We start from the raw sequence: 23,213 nt of genomic DNA, 5'->3' as shown, positions 1-23,213 counted from the left end.
TTTTCATCATTACAAATTGAAGGAAAGCAATGCTCAGAAACCGTATATGTCACATCGCCCGACGACACAGTCAAATCAGGCAAAAACAACATACCGAACAAGGACAGTGAAGCGGATATTAGGAACAACTTCGTGAACAACAGAAACTACTACATATCGCAAGAAGAAAGAATGGGCAAGACGAAATCCGTGCTCGGCGTATTTGACGGGAAGAAAGTACCATTCCAAGTCTACTACAGAGGGGCCGAATATAAGCGCCACGTACACAAGAAGAAATCTTATTTCGGCACCCTGTGCCGTGGGACATCGTGCTGACGTCTGTCGAGATCCAATCCGCAACCGACGCAACGTTTGCTACAAGGAAGAACCAAAACAAAATCATGACTGCAAGTGACAATGTGCACTCTGTGGACTCGGACGTGCTACCGGTGATAAATTCTGCACCAGACGCCAGCACACTCCTCGATACTACTCCCAGAGGAGACAAGTACAAGCGCAAACCCAGAAACGAACAAAATCTGAAACAAGGTCAAGATATCCGGCACGTCAACAAAGTACGGATTCTGCACTAATGTCATCCAGATGCTCCTCCCGAAGCTGCTACGAATCCCGCAACCAGTCTAGCAGCACCTCCGGGAACAGGAACAAGGACACCTTCCAAAAAACACGGGGCGATGCTACCGTAGAACAAGCCACTAGAGGATCACCCCAGGTAAGCTGCGCAACAATGGCGCCCCACTGTCATAGAACGCAGGCAACACCACTCTTGTCACAACCCCCTAAAATAGACAAAGTGGAAGAGAACACATCGTTACAGGCAATTATGCAGGAACTCAAATCCCAACGCTCGGAAATAAGAGAATTAATTAAAACGCGAAAATGCACAACTGAAGCAGTAACTTCGAGCATATCAAGACAAAAAAACAAAAACAAAGATGACTACCTAAAGAAGCAGTAATAACAGCTTAGCGCAACAGCAATCGTCAGAACAAGAAAATCTAATGGAGGTCACTATAGTAATCCATCCTACTATGCATCATTAACAATGGAAGGGGGACTACAGGAAAAGATTTTTAGAACGATAGAATTGGCTGTTGTAAATTCAAACTAATTACTTAAATCAGAAATAGAACAGCAACATTGTAAACTAATGCAGAAACTGCTCAGAGCCATGATAAAATTAGAAAAACGAATGACAGAAATGGAAGTGGATAAAGCTAGACGACCAAAAATCAAGAAGGCCAGCGTTAAGGCCTGCCCAACCCAGTGGAGAATAATGATAATAATGATGATGGCGGCCTCCCACAATGACTAGTCGAAAAAGTACCTTGTCGGGCAATGTAATTGCCCGGGTAGAAAAGAAAACGTGGGATTATGCAACATAGCTTGCAAACAATTCCAGCTCAAGGTTCGCCAGATGTCAGTGCTCTTCAAGAGCCTAAGATGAAAGCAAATCTAACGGGATATGCCACTTTTGACTCAGGAACGCAATGCAAATTAAGCAATGCTCACCACATTGGTAAAAACAAACATCACGGTCATATAGCATGACTCTTATCCATATATCCCCCCACACCTACTTCTTGCAGTTATTTCAACCTCGAGTAAATGCAAATCCAGTTTGTTTCTCCCAAATAAGTATAGCAGCCCCAGTCAACAACAGCGGTTTCAAAAAGATTTGGTGGCCGGGGATCGACCCTCCCAGAGAGAACCCTTGGTAGTGGTGGGTGATTTGAATGCAGCGGCGCTTGCCTGGGACTATCCAAATTGACCCGTGTACTTGTTTGTCTTTATCGGGTGACCACGTTTCACCGCCTAACAAATGTTATCGCACAGTGCACGACGTGCCTGAACGCATCAGTGGTTTCTCGAAAGACATGGATGGTTCTATCCGCTCTCTGTTGTCATCGAAGCTTGTGTAATCTCACGTGTATGCGAGATCCGAATTGTGCGGAACTTTGTGGAAGGCACGCGGCATCAGCGATTACTCTGGAACCTCCGATAGAAGCCGACGCGCTTTACCCACTGACCAGATTTTCGACGATCGCCGACTGTATTCGCCGCTAGCTGTCGCCGTTCTTTGAGCGTAGGCTGGCGTTGAAGTCACAAGTTCACCCAATAAAACGCTAGTTTCGTCATTTCCAGTTTTGCTGCTTTCTTCACCGTCACTACTACGTGACAATATGGTAGACGGAAAGGACAGGAACTACAGATGGAAATCCAGCAACTTTGCCACTGATTGCATAGAGAACCTAATCATCCTACACGCATGTGAACTACTGTTTGAAGAGACATGACACCAGATCTAATGCAAACCAAACGCATTGAAAAGGCTAGATTGTTAAACACAGAAAACAATCATGAAAGAGATAATTTCGTCATACAAACCCAGGTCGAAGTGGATCCATGGCGAAGACAAGAAGGACGTCCTCTATCAGTCACAAACGGGGACGCATGTAGAGCAATCCGAGCAATACGAACGTCTACGGATGGATCGGAGCCCAACCTAGATGAATTGACAAAAGAGGTATTGCATGGCGCACAAAAAGCAGCCACAGATGTGCCTTAAAAGGCTGGTCTAGAACATGCAGATAATAAAGTTCTACGTATGCTTGAAGAAATAACAGGTAGGAGCTTATCCGCACACTTCGAAAAAGAATAGCGCTAATAAATCAAAGAGATAGAACAATATGCATCAGAACTAACTTATCAACAGTGGCATATTGTTTGTAACAAAATTCAGAGACAGTCAAATGTGCCTAAAACTTAGAACATTCTAACGCATGTCTGAGATGAAAGCACAACGAAGACAGCACAGCAACATTACTTATAGAAACTGCTACACAAATGCAAAGAACAAACGATCAGGTGCTGGATCATCTTAAGCCGGGAAAACCACTAAACTTCGATAATCTTCGCCCTATATTCTTGACATCATGTCCCGGAAAAACATTGGAACGCATCATACATAAGAGAGTTACTACAAACATTGAAAAAAATAATAGAAACTGCCTTTACTATGCGAGGATTTAGCGCAAAACTGTCAATGCAAGACGTAATGCTCCAACTCTACCATTAAGGCATAGATCTGTATCGAGCTCCTAAGCTGCATACAAGAGCTATACTCAGAGCAGATCTCAAGAAAGCGGATTATTTTACCGGTCGAACTGCTACCCTTGACATCGGAAGACTCGAGTCGAACACTGTGAGCACGGGTGACAAAAGCCCACCTCAAGGATCGTTCCTATCACCTAGGTTATTTAACGCCCCACTCATTCGGCTCCCAAGAAGGCTCAAGAACATCCTGTACATACACCACAGCTTATATGCGGATGATATAATGCTATGGGTGACGGGTGCCCAGCGACGGCGAAATCCGGAAGAGCCTGCAGGAAGCAATTAATACAGTCACAACATACGAAACGCCGAGAGGGCTCTCTGTTCCACGGGGAAATTTGAGCTCCTGCTGATCAGACCAAAATATCAAAGAAAGTCGCAAACTTCTAACCAATGTAGAGTTGACTTGGAAATGAAAGGCATTACAGTACCACCGGTCTCATGCCTAAGGGTAGTGGGATTGTGCATACAAAGTGAACGAAAAGAACACCACAACAATCCAACGCTTCAAGAAATACACGGCACAGGTGTACCAGCCTATTCGAGAATTGCTACCAGACACATGGAAATGAAAGAGAGCGATATCATTCAACTGGTATAAAACTTTATCATCTCATCTATAGGGTATAGTGCGCTATTCCTAAGTTTTAGGCATACCGAGAAGCACCTGACTGACATAATGATAGGCAAAACATTAAAACATGCATTATAACTTCCTCCGAGCACAGCAAACGAAACTCTATAAGGCCTAGGATGGCACAATACACTGGGCAAAATAGTAGAAGAGCTGAGAAGGTCATACAATGAATGCCTAACACACACGAAGGCCGGACAGACAAGACGAAACAAGTTTGCAATGCAATACCAGACACGAATTGAAGAAGAAAGAGATATTCCACCGGCCAACAGAAACACTTTAATAATCCCCCCAAACCCAAAAAACGCGCACCCAAGCCATAATGCTGGGCTACGGATAGCAAGAGCTCAACGACTCAACAAATTGCTCAAAGACGCTCAACATGTGACATATGTTAGTGCTGCAAAATGTGCGTCAGAATCAGCGATGGTCGTGGAAGTTATTACGGGTACACAAACGAATATCACAACTAGCCTCATTCGTACAAAGCGCCCAGAAGAAGCGGAACAGGCTGCAATGGCTTTAGCAAACGCATCAAACACTACATTATGCATTGTCACCGACCCTGAAAAAGCATTCATTAATTATACCAAGGGATCTATATCACCTCAAGCATATGCGATTCTCAAGGGAACACATCCTACCCGTAGAAGAACTGTTCGACTGATCTGGATGCCAGGCCATGCAGTAGTAATTGGGAACAACGCTATGCATGACGGTGCCCGAGTAAGTATGAACCGGGAGAGTCACTAGCGCCGCCCATCTGTGTGCGGACAAGAAATTCCCAAAGAGACCCAAAAGAACTACGCCCCCAGAACGCGAACGAGATCAAGAAGTAACAATTTCCCAGTATGAACAAATAACTACTTACGGAGAAATCCTCCAATACTATCGAAATGTTCGCTATAAGTAATCTCCTCCGGACAAATCTTTAAGCAGGCACCAAGTAACTAGATGGAGACTTTACATACAAGCACCTTCTCTACACCACCCCTCATGCGCCGAATACGCCCAGAAGCATACTCTTCACACTGTAAGATATGCAATACACCACGTGCAGATCTCTATCACAATATTTATTTATTTATTTATTTATTTATTTATTTATTTATTTATTTATACTGCAACCCTAGGAGCGTTATCGCAGGAGTGGGGTACATCAAACGTGCCACGCACACAGCAAAGGGGCTGCACAAATAAAAGGTACAAGGCACACAGCAAGGCACTAGTGTAAGAAATATGTTGAAAAAGAAAAAAATGGTCTCAAAACATACATATATGCGTATAAACATCATTATAATATAGGGTCATAGGAATCACGTGCATCAAGCAATGATCACCTTAATAAAATTATCAAATGTCAGTTTTCGTATCTTAGGTGGAAGCTGGTTCCTGATTTCACCGGATAGGGGAAAAACTATTTTTAATTTGTCAGTCCGCGCGCAGCGAGGTGCCATATTTAGTGGGTTAAAATGGCGTGTATTAGACGCGTTAGCAAACTTAGTGAATTCCAGAGATGAGCACCGTTCAGAGTTAACAGTGGTGTCAAACAGTTTAAAGCTTTCTACATGACGCGGCTCTACTGGCTTAGACAAGTTCAAGGAGGGAAGGTTAGAAGAGGAGGAGAATTCATTGTCGTAACGCCGGTATACAAGGCGTTTCAGCGAACATTTTCGAAAATCTTTAAAGGTTGCCTGTGGCAGATATCAGAATTCCAGTTGATGAGTTAGTCTACTCGGAGCGGCGGACAGTACTTGCACAAGAAATGGAGATGCAAAGTAGAATAATTAATAAAAATTAAAAAATTAAAATTTTACCTAATTACAGTAGGCTCGTACTGCAATTGACAAATTCTGGCCGTGGAGTTCACATGGCGGATTCACTTGGAACGAATTTTCAAGATGGCATCAGTTTCAAGATATAAATTCCCGAGCTTTGCGGAGAAACGCGTTGGCGTTCCAGTTAATTTGTTAAAAAAACTTCGTTTCATGCACTGAAGCACACACATAACTGGAACGTCAATGCATTTCTCCGTAATGTTCGGGAATTTATATTTCGAAACTGGTGTTGTCCTGAGAATTCGTTCCAAGTGGATCCGCCTTGCAAAGTCCGCTGCTAGAATTTGTAAATTGCAACATGGGTCATAACATAATTATTCAGAAAGTTAATTAGTGAATTCTTGTTAATTAGTTGGTCTTGCATTTCCATTTTCTGTGCGAGCTGTGTCAGCCGCTTTGAGTAGACCGGCTCATAAGCTAGAACTGAGTTACCTGCCACAGGCAAACTTTTAAAAAATTTGAAAGCGTTCGCTGAAACACCAGCTATATATCTAATAGCTTTTGTTTGGACGGATTAGAGTTTTTTTACGTCGGATTTCAGATATGGATTCCAAATGGCACACCGGTAATCCCAGATGGGCCACACTAGCTTTTTATAAGCGAGCAATATTGTTTTAGGGGCTGTGCGCAGAGAACCCTTCAGGTAACCTAGACATGCTAGAGCTTTAGAACAGGTTGCTTCGATATGTTTCGAACAGGATCAATCGCGTGCGAATAGATTGCCCAGCTGCCTATTTTGAGAAATGTTCTCTAGCGGAATGCCATTGAAACAATAAGAAATACGTAGTTGTGTAGTACGTGTCGAGATGGACATAGAGACAGTTTTGCGAAAACTGATGTTCATCTGCCACTTGTGGCACCAAGTACAAAGGTTGGAAAATGCTTTATTAAGAATGACGTGATCTTCATCAGTGGTAATTTTGTGACAGATGACGCCGTCTTCGACATAAAGACGAATTTTAGTTTGTAGCACGCTGTTTTGTAGGTCGTTTATATACAGGAGGAAAACAAGCGCAGATAAAACTGATCCCTGTGGAATACCAGAAGCAACGGCCACGGTAAGTGATTTTGCAGAATTGAAACAAACGCATTGCGACCTATCTGAGAGAAAACTAGAGATCGAGCTAACCAGGCTACGACTATTTAAAATACTATTTAGTTTATGCAAAAGCTCGGAATGTACAACTGTATTAATGGCTTTGGAAATGTCTAAGAATAAGACATCGATTTGAAGGCCTAGGTCAAGTGCGTGGCGGATGTCATGAGCAAATCCACATGTTTGTGTAATGGTGCCAAGGCCACTGCGAAATTCCTGCTGGAACGCTGTTAAAATACTGTTGGCCTCAAGAAACTCAGTAATTTGTTTTTAGACGACATGTTCTAATGGGTTAATGCAACTAGAGGCTAAGCAAATGGGCTGGTTGTGGGATAGGCTTTATTTACTCTAAAACTTGTGTAAAGGAATAACTTTCGCAACTTTCCATGCTGATGCAACAGTACTTGATTGCAAGGATTTATTAAATATCACTGTAAGAAACCTGCTGGATCAGAAAGCATACCATTTGAGAAAGGAATTGTGGATCTTATTAGAACAGCCACCCTTTTTGAAGACTGGGCTTAACACACCTGGCATAGATACACTTACGTTATTAATTGCAAGCCGTGATTCTGAACTGACAGGAGGGATTTCGAAGTTGTCTGCAGATAAGTCTGACTGAAAATATGAGTTGAAAGCATTTGCAATAGGATGGGGATCATTAGTGGAAGCATCGTTTATTATGAATGATTGAGATCTTGTATTACCAGGCGAAATGGCACCCCAAAATTTTTTAGGATTTGATTTTAGCAAACTAGGTAAATTGATGGCGTAGAAGAAATCTCCGGCTGCTTTAGTCTTTAGTCGAAGTTCATCCTTACTAGTTTGACACAGTGTGGTTACAAGAGTGTCAGGAGTGCGTCTTTGTCGCCTATGTCTAGCAAGGCAGCGAGAAAGGTGAAGGATCTCTCTGGTCATCTATGGCACGTCAACGTTTCTTTTCTTGGTTTTGAATGGAACAAAGCTGCTGACGCATGTGCGTACGACAGCATGGAAAAACTCAACCAAACTATCTACATCGTTGCAGACACTGTGGTGCTCAAAATCCGCAAGAGAGTCAGTAAGAAAATTACTGATCGACTAATCATCGGTTTTGTGAAGTCATAAAAAGTGCGAATAGCAAATTTAGCTTGAGGAAAAGGAACAGTAAAAAGAACTAGTACCGCTTGTGTTCAGCAATTGTATCCACGATGTGACATGTTTATCTATATTCAACAAGATTTCCGCTAAGAAAAAGAAGCTCTAGAATAGAGTGGCCTCTGGTATTCTAGGTGACAATTTATTTTATCATGAGAGGGAAATATTTATTAGCTCTTTACAAATTGAAGAATCGTAGCCAGTAATAGACCGGGCATACCCATCAGCTGCAAACAGTACTGGACACATCAAAAAACACAATCCTAAAATAAAATAAAGCCTCAGCAATGTAAGGCTATACTGCTCAGCGTGCAGCCAGAAGATCAGCTCTCAGTAGTCCGGCTGGCGGAGTATGCCTCCAAGGTTCAGGACCTGGCCTGCATCTCATGGAAAGGGGAGCTTTACGGGACTAGCCTACCCGCCTTTCCGTTCCCCTTTCGAAATCAGCAGGGACATTTCAATAAAGATGTTTTACCTCTCTCTCTCTGACGCCAACTTTGGTCACTGGATGTGCCACTGTAGGTGTGTGCCGTTTAATGAACGTCTTTGACGCCAATTAGAACAACTAAGTATGTGCGATTGGGAATATGCCACTCTACAATGACGAAAAATATTTCCCCGATGCTGTGCGGAATCGAACCCCAGTCACAAGAGCCACTTAAGGAAATCAATCCGACGCATTCGCAGGCTACGCCACAAATACACTGGGTATGTGCAGCGCTCTCCGAGGAATATTTTGCCAAACTGGGCCACTGAGTACGTGCCTCTGAGTGTACGACAAGCGACGAAACAATTGTCAACGTTCGCAGGCACCAAGGGACCACGTTTTTCGTATCGTAGGCCACGCGTGGGCTTCTCGGCTGCGGCACTCGATAGCTCAGCGTGTTCGGAAAGAAGCGCGAGAGTGGAGCCCGGTTGTGGCATGACGGGTTTCTCGGCGTTCGCCCGCACTGGCGCTCCATGCATTTCGGAAGTCAAACACACGCTCCGCGGTGGCGGCGCTTGATGGCGCCGACTGTTCTTAAGGAAGCGCGAAATGGGAGTTGCGCTGCAGTACACGCCGCATACATAATTCGTTTCGACGGTGGCTATACATTTAGTCGCTATATTGATTCGATGTTGCGAGAGGGGTTCTGCTGCAATTTTTCTCTTACTCCTCCGGTTGCACCAAGCAAAAAAAAAAAGAATATATGCAGATCCAGCACATGCGTTGAAATTTAGCGGAAAATGGACTGCGCCCATTTTAGAAAAGATTTTAGGCGTGTGGAGAAGTGTTGGTCATGCCCAACGTGCCATAATATAACTCTTGTGCTTTCTGCGTGAACCTGGTTTAGACGATCGCCTCCAGAACCTGCGAGACGTGTAGACAGTGCTAAATGTCCTTACGCGATAACTTTTTTTTGTTTGGACAGGATTACTCTTTTGTGTATTGTGTCTACATCGTGCACCCTGGTATTGGACAACGTGTATATTGTAGCTCATTGCACCATAACGTAATCACCTGCCACCTACCTTTCCTTATATTCCCACTTGCCGTTTCCCCAGTGAGGAGTAGCAGGCTAGAGACACGCTCTCCAGGTTGCCGTCTCCTCCTTTCGCTTAGTTAAAATCTACTCCTCCTCCTAGGCGAAAGTGGGGCTCTGTGAATCATTTAAACAAATCTTGTATAACTATCGGCAATACAGGATGTTTACTCTCAACGTATGCAGCATGAAATTTCATCCAATGTTTATGTTTAGCGCCTACAAACGTAGTAACTGTAATATCCTGCCATTTTTTATGTTCATGCAGTACCCCCGGACACAAGCTGTGCCGAAATAATCATACCAAATTAGTTGGATTCACAGTGTGAGACGTCTAGCGAGATAACGTGAACAAAGACGTTTGAAATCACTGGGACATTTTTATGAGAATAAAAATATCTGTTTATTTTTAACTATCAATGACAAAGCTTCCGAATGTGTCAGTCAACAGAAATATAAAGTACGCTTATCAATAGAGTATTCAAAACTGAGCTTTTCATAATGGCGTGCAACAAAACCTATAATCAAGAAATAGGGACCCCACCACACGCCCTTTCCCTTGTACACGTACGTGACTTGTTTGCTCTCTCTGGTCAACAATGACCCAGTGAAATACGAGATAAAAAGGAACAAGCTAATCTGCGTGCACCAAATCTCTGCAATGAGATTGTTCTCAAACCAGCTCGGGAAATTTTCAGGTACTCTCAATACATTCTCATGAACTGTAACTTTCTGCTAATGCAGTTGCTCTGAAGTGGGACTCACGAATTAATGACGCATGATCTCGAATTGGACCAACGCTTGAACGGACAGATATGGAGTGGTCAGCGATTCAATCTTGATAATGCGGTTTGATACCCGGATGACGGCCGCCGTTTTTGGCGTTGACGATAGCCATTAGGTTAAATTTATTAAATTAAACTATGGGGTTTTACGTGCCAAAACCACTTTCTGATTATGAGGCACCCCGTTGTGGGAGACTCCGGAAATTTCGACCCCCTGGGGTTCTTTAACCTGCACCTAAGTCTAAGCACACAGGTGTTTTCGCATTTAACCCCCATCGAAATGCGGCCGCCGTGGCCGCGATTCGATCCCGCGACCTCGTGCTCAGCAGCCCAACACCATAGCCACTGAGAAACCACGGTGGGTGGCCATTAGGTGACCACTGCGGAAACGAACGCAGTCACAATGTGTCACAAAGGCCATCGCGTTCATTCTGTACCAAAATCTATGATCACAGGAAAGTGACCCACGCGAACGACAAGGGACTGGGGAAGATGATGAAAAAGTGCACCCTTGTGTTCCCTGTCGTTTACGATGATTACATTCCCTTTAAAGATGTACGAACTTGCCCGGCCAACTACTAGGCTGCACAATGCATAAACTCGGTGTCCTCAGCGCTCATCGACACAATGATCAGAAAGGCATAGAAGCAGGTGATGGGCCTGCCGATCGGCACGTAAACAGAACAGCAGAACACCTCCTACAACTAAGAGTGTACAAGATGGCCAAGAGAGAGATAAAACTTTATTATGTCCTTGATTGGGTTCAGTGGTAGCGGGCGTCGGAAGGCTAACCCCCAATCCCCTCCTTCCTCAGACGGCGGCCATTCCTTGCTTTCTGGCGGCGTCTTCGGCCATCCGGACGGCCCAGAGCTGCTACTCTGGGTCCAAGCTGAGCAGCAATGTCTCCCACTGCTCGGTCGCAGTTATGATGCATGTGTTAGTGCGGGAGGTGTTGGCGGGTGAGGCTTTGGGTCAATGAGCGATAATATGATCGAGGTCAGCGCGGGCCTTGCACGCTTTGCAGAGTTGGTAGTATGCGTCGGGGCAAATGCGGTTGTAAAGCACGTGGTTCAGAAAAGTTCGCGTCTGAAGGAGTCTCCAAGTGGTGGATTGAGATTTATTCAGTGTTTTGTGTGCTAGGGGGTAGCGTAACCGCTCTCTTCGGTACTGCTGGAGAATTTCTCTGAACGTGACCATTTGGTGCCTCGCGTGACCGCGGTGCAGAACAGAGTGCTGGTCAGATCGGAAGACGCAGGACAAGGATGATGCGCTCGGTTTGCGAAAGCTCGGGCGGAATTGTGGGGGGCTTCCTTTGCAGTCAGACCCCAGTGACCAGGGGCCCAGATGATCTGGACGCGGCGTTGCCTTGAGGGAGGAGTGCCAGAGCGCATCTTCTGCGCTTGGGGCGCTATCAGTAGTCTAGTGTAGTTACGAATGGCCGTTTTTGAATCGCTGATGATGCAGTGTGCATTGGTAGCCGCGTAGGCCAAAGCGATGGCCGTTTCTTCTCCTACTTGGAGTTGCGTGGATAGTATTGATGCAGCCACGGCGAGGCGGTACTGCGAACCTGCGACTGCGATGACCGCCATGACGTTTTGTTTGGGGTATTCCGCTGCGTCCACGTTGGCTACGTCAGCGGCTTGGTCTTAGCGCTTTTGTAGTTGTTTAGCTCTCTCTGCACGTCGCTCCGGATTGTATTCAGTGTGCATATTGCGAGGCATGGGCGGGATTACTAGCTGAGCACGAATGTTTGGAGGGATGGGTACTTTTGGTCCTAATTGGGTGGTGTAGATTATGCCTAGGGTGCCTAGAATGTGCCTGCCCGTGGTGGAATTGGCGAGTCGTTCATATTGGCTTGTACACGGCGCTTGAATAAGCTCGTCTATGGTGTTGTGAATGCCGAGGGCGTTCAGTTTCTCGTTAGAGGTGGAGATGGGAAGATGTAGGGCTTGTTTCTTGGCCCTTTTGATCATGGTATTGAGTTTGAGCTTGTCAGTTGCATTGAGGCTAAGGTACGGGGCGACATAGGTGATGCTGCTCACGGCGTAGATGGTTACAAGGCGTATAAGGTTCTTTCATGTCGTGATGGTTATAAAGTTGTCATGTCGTGATGTCGATTTCCGATGCTTACAATGAGGTAATTGGCTTGATGTACATAATTATCTAATTGCTTGAGAATCTCCGTGTTTCTGCCATTTTGTTTCATGCGTAAGCCGAGGATACGAATGCTAGGTGCAGTAGGTATGCGTTGCTGGTGAACGTGAAGTTCTATCTCGGGCGGGTGAGGGTCTAGACGTCGACCTCCCTAATTAGGCATGTACAGAAGGAGCTCCGATTTCTGTGGAGAGCAGGCCAGGGTGCGCGGTTCTACGTGTGCAACGACTTCGTTGATGGCTGGCTGCAGCGTGTCTTGGACGTCCCCGTCGCTGCCCCCGGTGACCCACACGGTGATATCGTCTGTGTAGAGGCTATGCTTGAGGTTGGGGATGGTAGCTAATGCACGCGATATTCCGAGCAAAGCCACGTTAAACAGAAAAGGGGACAGAACCAATCGTGGCTGCATCCCTTTGCTGTCGAAGTGAATAATTGGCGACTGCAACCGTCCGATGGTGATGGTGGCCGTGCGACCTGTAAGAAAATTCTTCACGTAGTTAGTTGTTCGATGTCCAACCTGGAGTTGTGCCAGTTGCTTCAGTATGGCCTCATGCGTGACGTTATCGAAGGCCTTGCTTAGGTTTAGCCCAAAATGGCTCTCGTGTCCAGCCTGGAGCTTTTATTGCCATCGATAATTTGGTACTTCAGCTGAATCATGATATCTTGAGCAGAAAGTTTCGGGATGAAGCCAACCATGGTATGTGGGAAGAGGTCGTTGTCGTTCATATGTCTGTGTAAGCGTGTGAGGATGACGTGTTCGAGGACATTTCCGACACATGATGTGAGGGAGATAGGGCGGAGGTTTTCGAGTAAGAGGCGCTTTCCGGGTTCGGGAATCATAATAATGTTGGCTTCTTTCCAATGTGAGGGGAGGTTTCCAGTTTCCCAGTACACGTTAAAATGAACTGTGAGGGCTAGTATAGAATCCTCATCTAGGTTGCGAAGGATTTTAATAATGATGCTTTCAGGTCCCGGGCCGAGTTAGGGCGGAGTGCGAGGATGGCTTCACGTACTTTTGCTGCTTTTGTGGGCGCGTCCAGGGGGTCGTTAGCGGTGCCTGTGTATGCTGGAGCGGGAGTAGTAGATTGAGGTCCTACGTATCGGTCCATCAGCTATTGAAGATCTTGTGCGTCCGTGCCCGGATGGGTGTGAATAGTTATTTGTGTGTTGTGCGTTTTGTGGTCTTGCTGCTGGCCGGATCGAGGAGGCAACGGAGGATATTCTACGCTTTGCGCAGGTTTGGTTGCCGCTCCATGCTGTTGCATGTGCTGTGCCAATTTTGAAGAGTAAGTTGTTGTGCATAGTCTTCGATGTGAGGGGTGAGAGCACTAATACGTTTCCTCAGCGTTCGGTTGAGCTTTGTGTGTTTGTATATGCGTTGCAAACTGGCTTGGGTTTCCCACATATGCCGTAACTAGATATCAGCCTCCTGCAGATTGGCTTCCTCAGGCACCAATTTAGTGGCTTCGCTCGCGTCTTGCAGCAAGGATGCGACCCAATTTTCGAAAGGGGGTTCGGTACCGGAGAAAGAGCTGAGGGCTCTGGCCTGCCGGAAAGCGTCCCGGTTTGTTATGTGGAGTTGACGGTCCTTTGGCTTTCACGGGCCCTTTCGAACTGTTGTTTGGAATAAATAGTGGTCGCTGCCCAAGTTGTCTTTTGTGTTGATCCAGTCTGGTTGTGGAAGTCGTTTTGCGATTGTCAAGTCCGGAGTAGTGTCTCTGCTAACCCTGTTTCCCATACGAGTGGGACAAGTTGGATCCGTGACAAGAGTAAAACGTCGATTCTGTCCGTCAAGCCACAGTTGTCTTCCCTTTCGGTGGTCCATTGCGTATCACCATGCCACCGCATGTGCGTTTAGGTCCCCTAGGATGAGCAGGGGGGCTCCCCTAGCTACTTGATCTGGTTTGGTGAAAATTAGTAGAAACCTATATTGTTGTTTGGGGCTGCTGCACACATTGACGATGAAAAGGCCCTGTTGCTTGCGCCTTGGAGACGGGATGATCTCAAGGAAAATGTGGGCTACTGTATTAATGCCTGTGTGATGCTGTATAACCAGAATGTTTCGCTAAACTAGTTTGGTTACTTGGGGGCCTGCGGTTATCATCGCAAACAGCGGTGTATGCCGCGGATCCCGACAGCTTAGCCGGTTCTCCGGTCTCTTGTAATGCGATAATATCAGGGGAAGTATGTGGTGCGAGAGAGGTATTGTATTATTCTTAGTGTGCTCCTTTTAGCCGGAAACCCCGGCAGTTCCACTGCCAAATGTAGTAGGTAACACGTTCGGGATTACTCGCAGCCATCTTTGTCGGGATGCAAGTACGGCTTCTTTAGGGGACCTGCTCTGGGACAGGTAAGAGTTTTTTCCAATTCTGTCAAACCGGTGTTGTGATATTGAGCCAGAGTCGCGACCATGTCTTGAATCACTTTGCGCGTTTCGTCCATGTTTTCCTGTCGCTATTGTTCTCTTGCCGCAAAGGCTTGCTCAAATCTGGGCAGTAGTAGCATTTCGAGTTTCGCAGAAAGGAGGTTGTCCATTGGGCGTTCGAGAGCCCTTGCAATGAAGGCATCGAGCAATATGGCAAGCTTACAGTCTAGTGCTTCGTTGTGGTTGCGTTCTATCCGCTGTTGCGGCTGAGTGAGGGCCTCACAGTTGACATTTCCTTCGGAAGTGTGTGCTGGTGTTGCCGCTTGTGAGATTGGTTCTAGGGCTTTACGTTTGTGCGGGGTTGGCTATTGGGTGGTTTGCGGGCAATCTATTGCAGGGACAGGAAGGATGTCTGCATTTGATGGTAAGTGTTTGGGTTGTGTTTCTGCAAGTTGTGATTTGAGCTTAGCGTTTTCTGTCTTGAGGTCTTGTATCTCAGTACGTAAGGATCGGAGCTCCTGCATGAAGCTGTGCATGGTAGCGTCACTAACTGTATTCACTGGGGTTGCTATAGGGTGTGAGGTGTGACCTGTGTGGCAGACAATGCTGGCCCAGCTTACCATGGGGGTGTGTCTTGCACTTTAACTGTGGTCGTTCTAAGGCTTCCATTTCCTTGCTGCCGCATCGGTGTTGAATCCGGTCCGCTCCGGGATGACTGCGTCCTTGTGACTTACTGCGACCTCCCGAGCGGCTGCGTCCACGAGACCGACTGTGTCCTCGTGATTTGCTACGTTAAGGAGCCTGCGGTTGCGGTGTCGACTTCGGTGTTTGCAGAGCTGAATCTCCATTTGCAGAATTCGATGGCTCCGTCTCCTGGCCCGCTCCTTGCTGTTCCAGTCGTAGGCGGTGCCATAGTCGTTGGAGTAGGAAGTGTGGTGTCTGGAAGTGGCGATGACAGGACTTATCACCAGTCGGGTGGTCTTTGCCGCAGAGCGCGCAGCAAGAGTGACAGGGTTGATCAGCCGGTGGATTTGACAGCTTTTGCATTTCTTCTGGCTTGGAGTGGGGCATACATCGGCCCTGCGGCTGACGGTCCTGCAGATGTCGCAGACCTCGATGCGCTTCTTATTTAGATAGCATTTGTATTCTGTTCCGCAGTAGTAGACGTGGTACGGTACTTGCTTTCCGTCCAATACGATGAGCACTGAATTAGTATTGCTAATGCGTCGGGCCTGCTGAATCGTAGGGTTCTTCTTGTAAACGAGATTTGGTAATGTCTTCTTCCGTCACATATGAAGGGATGTTATGTATGATTCCTTTGACCGGTGGGGCGTATGCCGTGGCAGCGTAGCGGACTGTTCCGATGGGGAAACTGCGGATGCGGCAGTATTTGTCCGCGTTAAACATGATTGGCATGCTAACTACAATGACGTTATTATCCGTGCATGAGAGGTAAATGTCGTCCTCTGCTTCTTTGGTTGCATTGCCCGTGATCTGTAGTACTCAGTAGCGAATCTGGGCATCTCCCAGTTTGGACACGTTGAAACCGTCCCTTGGGCGAATGACGATCTTGATATCGTTCTTTGGAAGTCGTGGTTGCCGTGGTGCACGTGGGCGTAGTGCGGACTGCTGGGTATTCTCGATGCGTGCGCTTGCTGTTGCACGGAGGGATCCGTGTACGAGTAGGGATGATGTCTGTGTAGTCTGTCGTTGCTTACGGTGGCTGACAAGCCACCCTGCTTCAACGGCAACTTCTTCGGGGGCTATTTCCGTGCATTCTACTTCTACAATGAGGGGAGGGGTTACGCTTATTTATCTCACGGGGATGCGAGTCGTTGGGCGAAGTCCTCGGGAGCCGGGACTGCTACGGCGACGCCGCGCACCTTCGTAGCTGCGGCGCACATGTTTCTCGGCCAGACAAAGCAGCTGAAGATCCTTTTAAGGTTAGCAATCTTGTGATTGTTGAAACCCTTGTCCTGGGTCCCTGGCCTCGGGACTGGCCTTGATCGGTAGGTGACCACTTCCGGAAACTGGTTCCGACGTTAGTTTGGGCCCAGCGGTGGTCGTTTGGCCAGAAGAGTTTGAAATATACGGAGCCCATACGAGGCGCGTACACTGCGTCAGAGTCGTCGTCGTCCTTCCAAGACGGCAGAGTAGCCGATGGAGGCAGATTTATCCAGCCAGCGAACAAGGTTGGCGGCTACGGGAATGACGCTTGCGCCGGGGGCTCCCTGCCCCGTCCTGCCATCCAACTCCTCAGACTGTGAGCCTACTCTATGCCACCCTGAGCAACATCCCCGTACGTCCCCTACTTCACAGCATGCACCCAGAGCGCCATGCACAGGGAAGAGAGGCCCAGGCCCGGGCCGTACGCAAGAAATATTGGAGTCATCCCTCTATAGCCTACACCGATGCAGGGTCTTACCGCATATGCGCAGCCACAATAGCCATTGTAATCGTAAAAAAAGGCCGTCGTAGCAGCATTTCTCTCCCTCATAACCATCCCCTCCTAGCCGTGGAAGCGGCTGCAGTCCTTGTGCTTCTCCGAATAGGGGCTGAAGTTATTGTGACCGACTCTGAACAGGCGTGTCGCAGTTTCGGTAGGCGCCGTATTCATGGAAATACGCTCAATATCATCAATCAAAAGCCACCACCGAGATCAGTAATGATCATCTAGGCACCAGCTCATCACGGCTGTCTTGGCAATGAGGTCACCAATCATGAGGCTCTAGAGTTGACTCACTGAGCAGACACCGAGAAATCCGAGCCCGAGCGCATGCACCCTCTAGTCTCGCACAAAGAGATCACACAACATTACAAGTTAGACCGCGGAACATACGCACCACCACAAAAGTCACTACCTAAAGAGCAGGAGCGATTCCTCCGAGCTCAAAAAGCTCAGACATTCCCCTACCCAACCAGACATCACCTCATAACCCCTACACAGTTCTCTCCACAATGCCGTTTCTGCGCAGAAACTGAACCCCGTTCTCGACCCTTGATTGCAGCTTTCAGCGTGGCGCACGCAGCGGCTGCAGCTTTGATGAGAGGCGGCTGACGACAAAACAGTGACGAATGAATACTGGGGGCAAGTATTCAATAAGAAGAAGCTGAGCAGTCTCGAGGTCGTTTTTTTTTTACATAAGTTTACGCAGACCCTGGCAAAACATTGCGCTCTTAGAAGGGCTGCATATTCGGGCCTTTATATTTGCTATAATTGACATGAAATATTTACTTTGAAAATGCTTACTTGTGTATCTGGTCATCGTAAATTAAAAGGCAGTGCAAATTTTAGGTAATGTCCTAGCTGCTTATATCAAACTACACATTTTGAAATAACAGCGTGATTCTGAGGCCGTTAGAAAATAAAAATTTGTTTCAGGAACTATGGGCGTTTACGGGTAGTATATGGAGCGGTTATTCGAGCCTGCGTGCTGGCGTTGTCACCTTCGATGCGTCGTTTCGGTCCACGGTTGCCACGTGAACAGCGAATGACAAAACTCAACAGCGCAAATGACGCCACTTAGGTGAAGGTGGATCTGGTGGCGACGCCGCCCAAGGCCAATCTGGCGAAGCAGCGGTGGCGCCCATGCTGGCGACTGCGTCAGCTGTGCAAGTTGCTGCACGGGCATTAGAAAAACCGGCGCAATAACAGTTCATTGCCAAACAAACTGCCTCAACATTTTTTTGCTATTAATACAACTATTACATATCGTAGAGAGGTTAGCATGCGCACGCGAAAGTCAAGCGACTGCGGCAGGCGACCCCACGGGCCGACCTCGTAAAGGTGTTGCGCAACCCCATCGGACGCGACATCGTAAAAAGAAATAGCTGCAAGTTTATGTTGCTATTTCATTAAGTACAATAGCACGTTCGAAAACAAATATTAGAAGCATGCCACGAAGCCAACATTTTAAGCGGTGTATGTCAGAGTATTGGACAGATTTATTATGCCGTCCTCCCCAGAGAAGAAGCATTCTGTAGTTTCACATCGCCAGCGCCTTCCGGTAGGAAGATATGAAAAGACTTTGGGGACCCTCACTGGTGTCTTAGGCCGAGCAGTGCGAAAACAAAGAGCTGATCTTCGTATTAGCGCAAAAACGTCGTCAATGCTCTTTTTTCTCAACAGCAGGTGTGACTGTAGGTACAGGCTGAATCAGTTATTAAGGCGAAAGATCTAGTGCGCTCTTGTATAGAAAAATTGACCATCCAGCCATATGACATTACAATGCAATGGCACCGAAATTGTGGATTAAAGATCTGGCTGCGGTTGGAAGCGGCGGAACGGAAAGTCTGCTTTGGCGCCATCTCATTTATGAATGAAGGTAACCGGCGAAACCACTGTACAAGCTTCCGGGTGACGAGCGAAATGACGCGATTGCGACGGATCCTCTTAAACCGCCAAGCCTGTCACTCGCCTATGTTACATGTATATACGCAGAAATGAGTGCACGTTGTGGCGAGTTGACTACGTTGCGTATACGAGGCTATTCTGTGTCAACTGATAACAAGTTCCGATATCTTCCATTCAGTGCGGCACCCCTGCCAAAAAGGAGGCTTTTGCTGTAAATGTTTTCTGGTCTCAATTACGGGGCACAGCTTGTCGCATAATTAAACATGGTACTGAAGAGAGGTTTGCCAAGCAATGCTTCGGATAGTAGGTACACCTATATTGTACACGGTTCCGCATAAAAATGGATATTTAACTGGAACGCAATTCCACATATATATATATATATATATATATATATATATATATATATATATATATATATATATATATATATATTGTAGTACGCAAATAAGCAGCAAAGACCCAGCATATAGAACGCCCTTCCATGCAGATATAAGTGGAATGTTCACCTAATGTTCCGCTTATAGCGGGAACCCAATTGTGAAGACCTTAAGAATGTAGTGGGCGTATTGATGCCTATAACATAACGCAGGACTGCCCTTTTTTGATGGCGTCTTGTCTTGTTGTTGCAGTTCGGTACACGATAAAAGAAAACAGTTTAGTCGATCCAAGTGGTCCCAAAGTAGAATCAAGTTTAACCTCGCTATTGAATAAAAAAGCAATATGTCCCTTTTCCAATAGTTCAGTTTGGATTCAGGATTATTGCAGTTCAGGATTATTGCATATTAAAGGTGTCGTTTTACTTTTTTTCAATAGGGAATACACTGCTTCCCTAGATTTGCGCCCAGCTAGTTCGTTCGCGTTTGACTGCGTCTGTCCTCCGGTCTGTCATTTTCTAGTACCTTCCAAATCGACAGGTGGTGAAGAAGGGATCGCCTTCAAAAGTTCATGACGCAGTGGGAGAACGCCCTACACTTGCATATTCGAATTATTCGTTTTGTTATAGAGTTTTAGCTTGTCCCCAGACGTGATACTATTTAAGCGAAATTAGGTTACCGCAGAGACGTGTACGATTGTAGCAATTCTGGTGGTGGCAGCTTGTGATGCTAGGAACAACTGGAACACGTTAGGCAAGGTTTGGCGTTTTAAGCTATTTTAATAGACTGCACGATAGCGAGTGTCATTGCAGAAAATTTACTTATAGAACCAAGTGTAATATAGGCGGACATTAGAACAATCGCTCAATGTTTTTTTTTTAATTTTGCTTGTATTTCATTCGCACAACGCCATAAGTAGGGGACAGCGTTGTCGGCGCGAATCCAAAAAAGAAGAACACGAAAACGGGAAAAGATGTTTTTTAAGTGTTCGGTTTTAATGGCATAATGTCAGTGAAAGCAATTTTGCCAGAGGGCTAAAACAGCAACTGCCGTGCTACTGCACGTATACATAAGCAGTACGACGCCGGGCCCCGGCAAAGTCAATATTACCAATCAGTTCGGCGCGAGTAATCTTTGCAGTTTTCTTTTACTTGTTTCTGTTTCGCTTGTCGCTGGGATGAAAGCGCGAAGCCGGGAGGCGAGCGTACAGAGAAGATTAGAGGGAGTCTCCACCCTGATCTTAGAAGTTTTCTCGCGGCGTTAACTGAGGAGTATGAAGTGGGCAAGTTCGGTGTTGTCACTGCAGTGGTTATGCCTACCCTATAATTAAAAAAAATAATATGGATGAATGTCTTCTTCAATTAGACGTTAAGTGTAATTATATCTGGGCGGGAACCCCTTTATTCTTGTATAGTTACGTCACTGTACAGCAGTATATCTCTCTTGAGTGCGTTTCGGGAATTTTGTTATTCGTGGCCCTGGATGTAACTAGACTGCGGGAGAATAGGATGTGAAGTCACACAACGTTGACTCAGCATCACTAAATGCAGCAAATATTCAGCGCAACGAAAGAAAGGCGGTAAGTTTGGCGGAGAACATGTTTAATCAGAAAAAAATGAGTAGTGTTCATCTAGAAGTAGTGTCGGGTGGATTCCATTCCATTCCTTTATTTCAGCATTCATCTTTAAATGTACAAATGCTAGGACAGGAGCAAAAAGCCGCTATTTTAAGCGGCTTGACAAAGTCCCCGGCCGCTACAGTATTTGACAGCAGACAGTTTGTGAAACTTTTCACGCAACACACCGAGACGTAAAATGTATTTTAAAATCATTTCTAAGGGCATGATAACATGCGTTTTGAAAACATACACTATAATCAACATTTTTTTACCAGCAATACACGCCTTCTCGTAACAGAAAATTACAGACTTATGTAACGTGGTGAAACAATACGTTTTTCCAGGCACATAACGATATATAAAAGCACTTCCACATACAAGACAAATACAACATGATTCCATACTTCAGTTACAAGCAAGAAAGGGAAACGCAGATAAAACACACACTAATCACATGCAGTCACACGGCTAATGAAATATTCCTTCAGAACTCGACGTGAACCAGTCTTAAGATCCATGTTTTCTTCTTCAAGACAGTTCAGTAATGCCTAAATCAGGCACAGTAGTCTCTACTTTCGATGATTCTTTCATGAAAAAGGCACGGCCCAAGTTTCTCGCTCCCGATTGTCGTATTTCAGCTGATGAGGCTCGCTTAGATTACAAAGATCAGTAAATCCTGTGTGGCCTCGCTTTACGCGTTCTTTATATTTCATAGCAAGATTAAAGTGATAATTGCAATGGAATGGGAGAATATGAAACTTAGCAAATAATGTAGTTGTATGACTGCCGTAGGAAATACAAGCGAAATGGCGCAGGGTTTTTTTTTTTTTGTAGTAGAGATAACGTCTGAATTCGGAACGTCAAATTTGCATGAGAAATAAATCTGGTGTTCTAGAGCAATAGCCGTAGTTTTAACAGAAGAACATATCGAAGCCTACAAAGCGCGCCGCATGCTTTTGCCATACTTGTTGCCACGCGTTCTACGTGCATCTCCCACCTTAAACTCTGATTAAAAATCACTCCCAGTGTTTCACGTCTACGCTAATATAAATTCGTTCTGATCTATGAAATATGTTTAGATTACGATTTACATGTTCTTGGGTGGGTGCAAAAAGAACAGCTTTGTTTTTTTTTGCGTTATTCTGTAAAGAATTTGCTTTGCTCCACCAATATAGATTATCAAGGACGTTGTTCGCTAGTTGTGACAAGTTATCAGCATTGCATGAGTGGAAGAAAAGATTGGTGTCATCTGTGTATGTTATATAGTGTGGTAGGTTACTGATGTTTGTTAACACATTTATATAGATGTTGAACAGTACAGGTCCTAATATGCTCCCTTGGGGAACACCAGCTTCTAAATTCAGGCGGTCTGAGTATTCTCCTGAGATGTAAACGCATTGTTTCCTATGGGCTAAGTATGACCTTAGAATGTCCAGGGCTAATCCACGGTTCGATTTTTTAGTACAGTAATTTGATTGATCCTGTCAAAGGCTTTGGAAATATCGATAAATACGCTTAATGTGAATTTTTTTCTCCGTAGCCGTTCAAGATGAAGTCCTTCTGTGTTAATAGAGCTAATTCAGTCGATGGGTCCCTACGAAACCCAAATTGATGCGGTGATAATAATTGATATTTTTCACAAAACGACACAACCCCTTTACAAATAGCCCTCTCTTAGCCTTTTGATATGACCGGGAGCACTGACACCCGCCGATAACTGCACACACCAATTCTGTCCCCTGATTTGAACAGAGCAGTAACCTTTGCTAGTTGCATTTTTGTAGGGAAAACGCATAGACAAGCAAACATTGAATACGTGCGTGAAAGCGAACGCCAACAAGTCTATTGCAAATTTAATTGGTTTAATCTGGAGACCATCTACGTGAAGTGCCTTATTGTTCTTTAAGGATATAAAAACAGAGTAAACCTCGTCAGGTGTCGTACGCTCAAAAAACGCTGTATTTACACTGGGCGCACGAAAAGAATTGAGAGCATCTACATTATGAGCGCTAATTACAAAATTTGTAAAGTGTTCATTGAGAAAATTTGCTAATTCTATACCCTTTAGCTGCTTCCCATTCTCTGTAATCTCGAGCTCTTCATTACGACTTCTGTCGCGATTTAGGAGCTTATTAAGCGTACGCCAAACTATGTCGCCTTTGGTATCCGCATCACTAAATAGCTGTTCCAGAATACTCTTCTTTGTATCACG

The sequence above is a fragment of the Dermacentor variabilis genome, chromosome 8 (genome assembly GCF_050947875.1).
Source record: "Dermacentor variabilis isolate Ectoservices chromosome 8, ASM5094787v1, whole genome shotgun sequence".
NCBI classification, from domain to species: domain Eukaryota; kingdom Metazoa; phylum Arthropoda; class Arachnida; order Ixodida; family Ixodidae; genus Dermacentor; species Dermacentor variabilis.
Note: the sequence above shows the minus strand (reverse complement) of the source record.